Source organism: Rhincodon typus, chromosome 1 (assembly GCF_021869965.1).
Source record: "Rhincodon typus isolate 14 chromosome 1, sRhiTyp1.1, whole genome shotgun sequence".
NCBI lineage: Eukaryota > Metazoa > Chordata > Chondrichthyes > Orectolobiformes > Rhincodontidae > Rhincodon > Rhincodon typus.
The window spans coordinates 67,457,687-67,465,881 of NC_063332.1; positions in this window are offsets into that span (position 1 = coordinate 67,457,687).

Sequence of the window (8,195 nt, forward strand, 5' to 3'; positions counted from 1 at the left end):
TGATGAAGGGTCTAGGCCCGAAACGTCAGCCTCTCTGCTCCTATGATGCTGCTTGGCCTGCTGTGTTCATCCAGCCCTGCACCTTGTTGTCTCAAAGTTTCAGTATACCTGTTTTACATCTCTGTGTCTGATCCCAGACTTGAGGCCTCAATTTTATTATGATTCCTGGAGGGAAACTCTCAGCCAAAACAAGAAAGTTTACGAAATGATCTGGAAAGAAGGAATTGTCAACAAGATTCTAATTTTTCACCCAAATCAGAATCCATGTAAATTAACAAAAACAGAAATTGTTGGAGGAACTCAGCAGGTCCGGCAGCATCTGTGGATAGAAAGCAGAGTTAATGTTTCAGGTCCAGTGGCCTTTCTTCAGAATTGATTGAAGCTAGGAAAAGGATGGCATATATGCTGAAGATGGTATGGGGGAGGAAAGTGGAGTAAACAATAGGTGGAGATGGAGCCCAGATTGAAGACAGCATTTGGACAGACAAAGGAATGGGTAATGGTCAGTGTGGGAGAATCAATTGCCGCTAATGGGGACCATTAGTAGCTGAAAATGAATTGTTTGCGTTAGCAACCCTTGCGATGACAATGTCTCGTATGTGGGGGTGGGGTAAGGACATGAAAGAAGGTCCTCAGGACCTAAAATTATTGAACTCAATATTGAGTCCTGAAAGCTGCAGGGTCCCCAAGTAGAAAAATAGATGCTGTTCTTCCAGCTTGTGCTGATCTTTGCTGGAGTCCTGCAGCAAGCCTGAGACAGAGATGTTGGCCCTGGAACACAGTGGTGTGTTGAAGTGACAGGCAATCAAAAACTCAGGGTCGCTTTTGTGGACAGAACATAGGTGTTCTGCAAGTGGTCACCCAGTCTGTGTTTCGTTTCTCCAATGTAGACGAGACCACATTGTGAGCAGCGAATACAGTAGATTAGATTGAATGAAGTGCAGGTAAATCACTGCTTCATCTGGAAAGAGTGTCTGGGGCCTTTGGATTGTGAGGAGGGTGGAAGTAAACAGACAGATGTTATACATTCTGCGATTGCAAGGGAAAGTGCTGTGGGAGTGTAAGGATATGTTGGGAATTGAGGAGGACTCGACCAAAGTGTCCCGGTCTTTGCGGAAGGCTGACATGGGAGGAGAGGGGAATGTGTGTCTAGTGGTGGCATCCCGCTGGAGGAGGCGGAAATGGCGACCAATAATCCTATGGATGTGGATGCAGATGGGATGGTAGGTAAGGACTAGGGGACCCTATCAGTGTTGTGGGAGGGAAGAAAGGGGATGAGGGCTGAAGTATGGGAATTGGGTCGTACATGACTGAGGGGTCTATAAATCATGGTGGTGGGCAATCCTTGGATAAGGGAAAAGGTGGACATTACAGAAAACCCCTTGTTGAAGCTGGCATCAACAGAACAGATGTGATGGAGATGGAGAGACTGGGAGAATGAGATGGAATCCTTACAGGAAGCGGTATGTGAAGATGTATAGTTGATGTAACTGTGGGAGTTGGTGGATTTGAAGTGACTATTGGTGGCCAGTCTGTCCCCAGAAATAGGAACAGAAATGCGGAGTAAGGGAAGGGAAGAATCAGAGATGGACCAGGTGAGGGTGAGAACAGGATAGAAATTGGAAATAAAAGTGATAAATTTTTCCAGTTCTGGGAGAGAGAAGTAGCACTCATGATATCATTGATATACCGGAGGAAGAGTTGTGGTGGGGACCTGAATAGGACTGGAACAAGGAATGTTCCATATACCCTACAAAGAGATGGCTGCACCTGGGGCCCATGTGGGTACCCATGTCCACACCTTTAATCTGAAGAAAGTGAGAGGAGTTTATTTTTTTCATTAATTAACAAGTGGGTTACAGTCTGTATTAACTAATGGATATCTTAATTTGATACACATATAAAATAAAGACTGTCTCATGAGGTCATAAGCTTCTCTATCTCATCCCACAACATGTACTCTCTCACTATATTTTTAACTTGGCCTTTGAAATTTATGATCTCTTACTTTTCTCACTGAGTATCTTTGGATCTTAAACAACTGCAATGGGATCCCCACTCCATCCAAGTCCATGGATTTACCACCCAAATTGTCCATTCTTGCAGAATCTCCTGTGTTAAGTTCAAGATACTCCTGATGGCACAGATTCCACACAGACACTTGTGATTGATTCCTTTCATCACAGCTTTTAAAAGATTTAGTCAGCTCTGGCAAAATTGCAGCATAGTTGTATAATTGCCCAATTCACAAATTATGACCTAACATGTTTTCAGCATTCTGTTCAGTTCTGAAGAAAGATCATATCAGACTCATTCTATTAACTCTTGTTCTCATTCCTCAAATGCTCCAGACGTGATGAGTTTCTCCAGAACTATCTGCTTTTATTTCTGTTCTTTTAATTGGTTCACACACACAACTCCTTGTAAATATGCCTTCTCTTTCTTCCCCTGTTGTTGCTTCTTTATTGTCTACAGTTCTGCCAGCCACACAACTTATGTTCTTAAGTAAATCCCTGTTGTCACAAGGGTCACTGGGACATATGAATCAGTATATTCTGTTATCCAAGAAGAAATGCAGTTAATCCCTTGACAATTTATGCAGACTCTTAAAAATCTTTTTCAAACATTCTTAAAAATCATCCAAATTGCAAGCTTCAACCAATTTGATTCACTCTACATGATGCTAAGGAATTGCTGGAGGGACTGAGCTGGCATGGTGGCTCAGTGGTTAGCACTGCTGCCTCACAGCGCCAGGGACCTGGGTTTGATTCCAGCCTGAGGTGACTGTCTGTGTGGAGTTTGCACATTCTCCCCGTGTCTGCGTGGGTTTCCCTCCGTGTATTCTGGTTTCCTCCCACAGTCCAAAGATGTGCAGGTTAGGTGGATTGGCTATGCTAAATTGCCCAACATGTCCAGGGTGTGAAATACAGGGATAGGGTGAGGGGTGGGTCTGGGTGGGATGCTGTTCGGAGGGTTGGTGTGGACTTGATGGGCCGAATAGCCTGCTTCCACACTGTAGGGATTCTATGATCTATGATGCTATGACTGGATGCTACAAAGGGTGTGGGCCCTGGCAACATTCCTGTGATATACTGAAGACTTGTGCTCCAGAACATGCCATGCCACTAGCTATGAGTTAAAATACTGGCATCTACCTGACAATGTGGAAAATTGACCAAATAGCTTCTGAAAGCAGGAGAAATCGAACTTGGCCAAATACAGTCTATCAATCTACTTACCTTAATCAGTAAAGTGATGGAAGGGGCTGTCAATGGTGCTGTCAAGGAGTACTTGCAAACAAATAACCTGCTCATTGACTAAGTTTGGATTCTACCGGAGCTACTTGTCTCCTTACTTCACTACAGGCCTGGTCCAAAAATGGGCAAAAAAGGTTAGATGCGAACACGTGCCCTTGATTTAGAGGCAGCCTCTCTGCCTGTTGAAGTCATGCTTAGCACAAAGGAAGATGGCACAGTGTGAGCAGTGTGTACTATGTACAAAATGCATTACAGCAACTCACCTCTAATAGTACCTTCCAAACCTACAGCATCTACTATCTCAAAGGACAAAGATAGCCAAGTTGCCCTGAAAGCAACTCTCTGTCCTGACGTGAAATATGTTGTCGTTCCTTCAATGCCGTTGGGACAAATTCCAGGATCTCCGTTTCTAACTGCGTGGTTAGTGCTCGTAAATCCCAAGGACTGTAGTGACCATAGAAGGCATCTCACAGATGTGGATTAAATGCTGACCTAGCCACCGATTTCTGCTTCACATGAATAAACAGAAATTTATTACACATTCCACTTTTAAAGAAATTACTAATTTTCCTTAATGTAATGTTTCTGGGACAAAGATCATCACAACCACTGAAAGCAGAAGGTGAAAAAAAACCCTCAAGATAATTTTTAATAATTATCTTTGAAAATCTAATATGCATGCATTTGTGACGAATGGATTGCTAGTGACCTTAGAATTAGAGAGGAAATTGAAATGGGCATGAATGTGAGATAGAATGAATGATTGTAATTAAACAGAAAAGACAAAGTGACATTTACTGAGCAATTTTCAGAGGTTGCTAAAAGTCCTGACCTTTGATTGTGACCCCAGAAAATTGATTGCATTTACTTATTTGATTATTTTGTTGGCCTGTACATAAATTGTAAAATAATACAAATAATACAAAATACTGATGGATAAATAATTTGACTGCTAACTAAATCTGTAATCTGTAATCATGTATTTGTAGAATCTTAGAGCACAGAAAGCAGTCAATTGAAAGGTTTATCAAATTACTCCCAGTTTCTCCATTCTTTCTCCAAAGCTCCTGCCTGTTGAAACCGCAACTTTACACCCCTATGTATGAAAGTAGTGATAAGGAACAAATAACAAATAATTGCAATTTTGTAACTCAATGAAACAAACAGCAGACATAACACACAGAATGTTAGAACTTTCAAAGCCTCCTTTAAAAAAAGCCTCCTTTAAATGTCAAACTCAATGATAGATCTTGTGTGCATTACTTGATGTAACAAGCCTTTACATGCATAAAACAAAAGCTTTGTAACCTAATGATATTGTGTTGCTATCAGATCATATCTAAAGCTTTAAAGCAATACTGCTGGGTGTAAATATTCATTTATTTAGGCCATTAGGATGTGCCTGCTCTGTGACATCACTTTTCTTTCTGTTTAAATTGTGATTACAGCGTTAGTCTTAGGTTTAATTCCTGTACTCAGATGCTATAGCAATCCAAATGTACACAACATAAATCTTTCTATTTCAGATGGCTTGTCTCCATGAAACGGGGCAGCAACTTAAACACATTTGTTTGATGGACTTGGAAAGGTATAATAGTAAACCGTTTTAAAAGTCCTCTTTTCAGCTGTCCTTGTTGTATGCTCTTATAGTTGTTAGAGCTAAGAGTCTATTCTAAATTGGGCCATTATAGGGGAGCTGACAGCAATAGTTTTTCTCTTCTAATTGGGTGATAAACATTTTTAATTATCAATGACACCACCAACTTCTCATAGATATTTATTCATAACAAGTACAAGGCAAAACTAGAAATTACAAGTTCAGAACTTCAATGAGTTATCATGAGTTTATTGACGGCTGTCTGGGATATCTTCTCTCATAACCTGACTAGGAAATATACCTCTGGATTAGACAAGACTTGAACCCAGGCTTCCTGGCTCAAAGTCTCTTTGTGCAGCAACACCCCTCAGGACCCTACCATTAAGTGTATAAATCCTTCCCTGATTTGCCTTACCAAAATGCAACATCTCAGATTTATCTAAATTAAACTCCATCTGCCACTCTACAGCCTATCAGTCCATCTGATCAAGGTGCCATTGTACTCTGAGTTAACCTTCTTCTCTGTCTACTGCACCACCAATTTTGATGTCATCTGAAAACTTACTAACCATTCCTCCTATGTTCCTATCCAACGCATTTATATAAATAACAAAAAGCAGTGGACCCAGCACCAATTCTTGTGGGACACCACTGGTCACAGGCCTCCAGTCCACAGAGCAACCATCCACCACCACCCTCTGTCTCCTATCTTTGAGCCAATTTTGTATCCAAATGGTTAGCTTTCGCTGGATTTCATGTGATCTAACCTTGCTAATCAGTCTACCATGCAGAACCTGTTGAATGCCTTGCTGAAGTCCATTTAGACTCTGCCTTCTTCTTTGTCACTTCTTCAAAAAACTCAATCAAGTTAGTGAGACACTATTTTCCGCGCACAAAGTTATGTTGACTATCCCTAATCAGTCCTTGTCTTTTCAAATACACGTAAATCCTGTCTCTCAGAATGTTCTCCAACAACTTTCCCACCACTGACATTAGGCTCATTGGTCTATAGTTCCCTAGCTCTACCTTACCACCTTTCTTAAATAATGGCACATCAGCTACTCTCTAGTTTTCCCGCACCTCACCCATGGTTATCAATTGTATGGATATCTCAGCAAAGGATCCAGCCATCACTTCCCTAGCTTCCCACAAAGTTCTGATCAGGTCCCAGAGATCTATCCACCTTTATGTGTTTTAAGAAATCCAGCACCTCCTCCTCTATAATGTACACACTTTTCAAGATATCACTATTTGTTTCACGAAGTTCTCTAGCTTCTATGCCCTTCCCCTCAGTAAATACTGAAGTGAGATACTCCTTTAGTATCTCACCCATTTCCTGCAGTTCCACACATAGATGGTCTTGTTGATCTTTAAGGGGCCCTATTCTCTCCCTAGTTACCCTTTTGTATTTAATGTATTTGTAAAATCTCTTTGGATTCCTTAACTCTATTTGCCAAACCCAAAGCTATCTCATGTCCCCTTTTTGCCCTCCTCATTTCACTCTTGAGTATAATCTTATTGCCTTTATACCCCTGGAGGGATTCACTCGATTCTAACTGTCTATACCTGACATATGCCTCCGTCTTTTTCCTGACCAGAGACTCAATTTCTCTAGTCATCCAGCATTTCCCACTCCTAACAGCCTTTTTCAGTGCTGAGTCCTCTCTACGCTGCTTTCAAAATAAACAAATTAATCCATCAGTTCATCTTCTATGTGACTTGCATATTAATTGATTTAGTGGTATAGCAAATGATGGACAGTGGCAGGGGTTCATTTGAGTCCATATAAAAATAGTTACAATTTACCAAAATACTATGAAAAGAAATTTATTGAGACTGTGTAGTTGAGTGAAAAGGTGTAGGTTTTTTTTAATCAACCTGTTCAGAGAGATGTTATGACATCCCCCTGGGTCAAGAAGGACACTAACAATATACCAAGAGAGCCTCAACTTAACTCTTTGAATATAACCACGTAAAGACTATACATATAAATACATTGGCTTCAGAATGGGTTAGAAACCAGGAATCCTATAATGAGTAACTCATCTCCTAACTTCCTAAAGCTTGTCCACTATCTACAAGTCACAGGTCAGGAGTGTATTGGAATACCTCCACTTTCCTGGATGAGTGCTCCACGACACTCAAGATGATTGATACTATCCAGGACAAAGCAACTCAGTTTATTGGCATCACATTCACAGACATACACTCCCTCCACCACTGACACTCAATACCATCTACAAGAGACACTGCAGAGATTCACCAACAATCCTTAGTTAGCACCTTCAATACCCATGTCCATTACCATCTAGAAGGACAAGGACAGCAAATACATGAGAACACTACCATCTGCAAGTTTTTCTCCAAGACAATCACCATCCTGAGTTAGAAATACATCACTGTTCCATCTTTGTCATAGAATCATAGAATCCCCATGATGTGGAAGCAGGCCATTCAGCCCACTGAGTCCACACTGAACCTCTGAAGAGCATTCTACCCCAACCCACCCCATCCCTGTAACCCTACATTTCCAAAGGCTAATTCCTCTAACCTGGACACCCTGAACATTACGGGCAATTTAGCATGGCCAATCCACCTAACCTACACATCTTTAGACTGTGGGAGGAACTGGAGCATTGGGAGGAAATCCACTCAGACATGGGGAGAACATGCAAGCTCAACACAGTTGCCTGAGGAATTGAACCCAGGACCCTGGCACTATGAGTCACTTGGACAAAATCCTGTAAGTGCCTCCCTAACAGATTTGTGGGTCTACATTGTAAAGACTACATTTTTTCTCTGTATTTTTGATTGTGGTCAAATGGGAAAAGAATCAATTTAAATCTAGACTATGGAAAGAAATGCTGAAATTTTGCAAATAAGTCATAGGAACTAATTGGGAGTTGTGTTTACACTGTGGCCACTGCAAGCAGTGGGGGAATTGAGATAAGATGTCAAGGCACTGGGTGTATGTGCAGAGTGAGATTCAGCTGGCAAGAGTTGGCTGATTGGTTTGTGTAGTTGTGATTAGCTGTGACTGTGAAACGTCATCAGCTTCATGACAAATCTCTAACGGGTTCCTCGGTAGCTGGTGTGTGTAAGGGATACAGGAACAGAAGTTAAGATTGGAAGAAGCAGGGTTGGTCTCTATAACTCTCCGAAGCAAATTAACTCAAGCCTGGAGACAGTTAGTTACTCTCTCCCACTATTTGTTAAAAGCTGTTGCCTCTAACCAGTGACTTGGAACAGAACAGTTAATGTGTCAACTGTCGTGTCTTCGGCAAAGAACTGAGAATTTCCCAGGAAGGACATTGAAGAAAGGAAAGTCTTGGGAAGGAAAG